The following is a 4,110-nucleotide window of genomic DNA, read 5'->3' as shown; positions in this document are numbered from 1 at the left end:
CTTGAGCCACCGCGCCCGGCTGACAGTTGTTAAAGAAAATAATTTGCCGGGCGCGGTGGCTCAGGCCTGTAATCCCAGCACGTTGGGAGGCCGAGGCAGGCGGATCCCCTGAGGTCAGGAGTTTGAGACCAGCTTGGCCAACGTGGCGAAACCCTGTCTCTACTAAAACTACAAAAATCAGCCGGGTTTGGTGGCAAACACCTATAATCCCAGCTACTTGGGAGGCTGAGGCAAGAGAATCGCTTGAACCTGGAAGGTGGTGGTTGCAGTGAGCCGAGATCGCTGAGATCATGCCACTGTACTCCAGCCTGCGTGACAGAGCGAGACTCGGTCTCAAAAAAAAAAAGAAAGAAAAGAATTTAAAAATATATTTTTTAATAACTGGAAAATGTAATATTTAATTTGTTCATCAGGGACTTATAATTAGATTCAGCTATTTGCAGTCATTTTAAGCTATTATTTTTTGTACAAAAACCATTATTAAAACACAAGGTAGAAATTAAAATGCAAGAAAGGTTCACAGTCTTGTCACATCACATGGTGTCAGGCTTTGTCAACACATGCACATAACTTTTAAATAATTGTCATTTAACAACTTTGTGCTTACATATTTTCAGAGGTGTTTTAGGAGGTGTGTGCTTAAATATTAGAGATTTTCAATTAAGAAGTGTTTTCAATCATATTATGAGTTTACAGCATCATAAAAATGTTACTTTATGTAAAACATCTACATAATAAAAATATCAATCAGTATATTTATTGCATTTCTGCTATGCTTTCTCAGATAGTTCCTAAGGGAAGAATTATTAACAGCCTTTGATGATTGGTGGAAGAAAGCAGCAATAAGTGGATGAATAAAGAAAAGTTTGGAAGAGTTCCACTTTGTTAAAATCTCAAAATGAACATGTAGGGGGGAAAAGCTGATCCAAAGCAATTTCTCACAATGTTGTGAATTAAGTCAAATCTTATCCATGTTTTAAACAAGTGGTACTGATCAGGAAACATCTTTTTTTTTTTTTTTTTTGAGACAGGATCTCACTCTGTCACCCAGGCTGGGGTGCAGTGGTGTAATCATGGCTCTCTGCACCCTCAACCTTCTGGGCTCAAGCCATCCTCCCACCTCAGCCTCCTGAGTAGCTGGGACTATAGATGCACGCTGATAAGACTAAGTTTTTTGCATTTTTTTTTTTGTAGAGATGAGGTTTCGCCATGTTGCCCAGACTGGTCTTGAACTCTTGGCTCAAGCAGTCTGCCGCCTTGAGCTCCCAAAGTGCTGGGATTATAGGCATGAGCCACCATGCCTGGTGGAAACATCTTTTGTTTTCTAGATAGACTCCACCAGTTTATAGTTGTGATCAGCTAACATTAAAATTTTTCATTCATACTAAGTGTGTGTGTGTGTGCGTGTGTGTGCGCGCCTGTGTGTGTGTAGATGGCATTTTGCCATGTTGCCCAGGCTGGTCTTGAACCCCTGAGCTCAAGTGATCCTCCTGCCTTGGCCTCCCAAAGTGCTGGGATTACAGGGATGCACCACCATGCCCGGCCATTCTTACTAATTGTTGACAGCAAAACTTCTCTTTATTTTTCTGAAGGGGTGGCCTGCCCCTTCAGAAAAATAAAATTGCTAATGAAATTTTGGGCAAATTAAAATTGCTAATGAAATTTTGGGCACGCATAGTCATTGATAACATTTTATCAGGAGATAGGGTTTGAGAGCAGACAACCTGACTGACCAAAATTTATTAGGTGGGAATTTCTTCCTCCTAATAAGCCTGGGAGCACTACAGGAGGCCAGGGCTTATTTCATCCCTTCGGCTTCAACTGTAAAAGGCGGCATGCCTCCAAGGGGATCGTTTATAGGCCTACCCTCAGAGCGCATTCTCTTTCTCAGGGATATTCCTTGCTGAGGAAAAGAATTTAGCAATATCTCTCCTATTTGTGTGCAAAAGGAGAAAAGATATGGCTCTGTTCCGTCCGGCTCACCGGCCGCCAGTTCAAGGTTACCTCCCTTGTTTCCTGAACACCGCTGTTATCCTGTTCTTTTTTCAAGATGTCCAGATTTCGTATTGTTCAAACATACATGCTCCACAAACAATTTGTGCAGTTAAGGCAATCATCACAGGGTCCTGAGGTGACATATATCCTCCTCAGCTTAAAGTAAAGACATAAGAAATTACAAAAGTATAAATTTTGGAGAACTAATAAAATGTCCATGAAATCTTCATATTTTATGTTTTTCTGTTGTGGCTCCAGCCAGTCCCTCCGTTCAAAGTCCCTGACTTCTCGCAACATTCTCCCTCCCTTTTCCTCTATATAAATGTGCCATGGTGATGAAGGCCTGTTCGTTCTCTCGATTTTGGCGCAGGATTCTTCGACTGGTCCGGCACACTAAAAACAAACCGATTAAACAGAGACACATAATTCCAAAATTTACTACAGTAGAGTTTCCAATAGACTTAATCCAAGTCATGGGGTTTAATCTATCAAGATTTTTTGCCACTTGATCTAACGCCTCAGTTCCAGGCACAATATTTAAGTGACTCTGAGAGGCTTCAAAAATTTGTTCTTTTAATTTAGAAATGTCTAAAGTGAGATTATCTTCTCTTCCCTGTAAATGGCGTCTTATCATGTCCCAGTGATGTTTAGACTCACTATAAACTTGGGGTGTAATACAAAAATCTGAAGTATTCCAGTCACACTGTAACTGGAAACGATGTTCCAAGCTCATGAGCCTATCTCCCATCCAAATGACAGTTTGTCTAAGATCATTAATTTAATTTGCCAATTTTTGATCGATACCAGATTGTGAATTCCACAACCCTGTGATAAATAAATCTACTGATGGGATTGACAGTAGGTACTCCTACCAACTAATTTTGGATAGCAGGCATTAAACATCCTGGTGCTTTCCCTAGACATATAGGAGGATAACGATACCCAATGGAAATATTTATCATCATTCCTTCTTCCTCCGGTTTGGCAGGGCAATGATCATCTGTGGGACCAGGTACCCACACACTATTATTAACATATACTTCAATAGGATTATCCATCCATGTGACTGCCCGAATTAAGGGCAGGAAAGGCACATAAGCCCAGTAGGTATAATTAGCTACAGCTGCTCCTGCAGGCATGGGGAGACTTACCACCGTTGATACAACCATTAAAGCTGCAAGCAGCATTTTTTCTGAAGTTTGTGTCACCTTTGTGCTAGCTAGGCTTTTTCTAGCTAACAGTGTCAGCTTCTTTAACTGTGCCCAGGTCAGCAGCTCCGCCTTCTTGGTGCGTGGTGACTTCATCTGTTCTTCTGATATCACCACTTGATTCATCCTGTGAGTCAATGGTGCTCGATTGCGGTGTTTCCGTCTCCGTGGAGGCGCTTTTCTTTGCATCTCTGATGGGTTCATTGTAGAACTTCAAATGTCTAGTGGGTATCCAAATAGGAAGCTGATTTTCTCCTGGTGAAACACAAGCAAAACCCCTTCCCCAGGTTATCACCTTCCCTATTTCCCATGTGTTATTTTTGTTGTCTTTCCACCAAATCAGTTTTCCTTCATGTGGGCTGTTCTTTTTACCAGTAAGATGTTGTTCTGCAGAAGTAGTAGTCTGATTTCTACAAATGTTTAAAAAATTTAAAGTATAGAGTGCTAGATTAAGCTGCATCTGAGGAGAGGTACACTCCTTACTGACTCCCCCTTCTTCTTGTTTAACTAACTGAGTTTTGAGTGTTCTATTAGTTCTTTAAACTATGGCCTGTCCTTGGGAATTATAAGGAATTCCTGTTGTATGTGTAATATTCCACTGATTTAAGAATTTTTGGAAAGCTTTACTACAATAACCTGGTCCATTGTCAGTTTTAATTTTTTCTGGAACTCCCATTACAGCAAAACAAGATAATAAATGTTTTTTAACATGGGAAGTACTTTCTCCTGTCTGGCATGTTGCCCATATAAAATGTGAATAAGTATCAACTGTTACATGAACATATGATAATTTTCCAAATGAAGGTACATGGGTAACATCCATTTGCCATAATGCATTAGGACACAGACCTCTGGGATTAACTCCTGCCTCTTGGGTGGGCAGGTGTAGTACTTGACACTGGGTACA

Source organism: Colobus angolensis, unplaced genomic scaffold, assembly GCF_000951035.1.
Source record: "Colobus angolensis palliatus isolate OR3802 unplaced genomic scaffold, Cang.pa_1.0 Scaffold57, whole genome shotgun sequence".
Lineage (NCBI taxonomy): Eukaryota > Metazoa > Chordata > Mammalia > Primates > Cercopithecidae > Colobus > Colobus angolensis.
Note: the sequence above shows the minus strand (reverse complement) of the source record.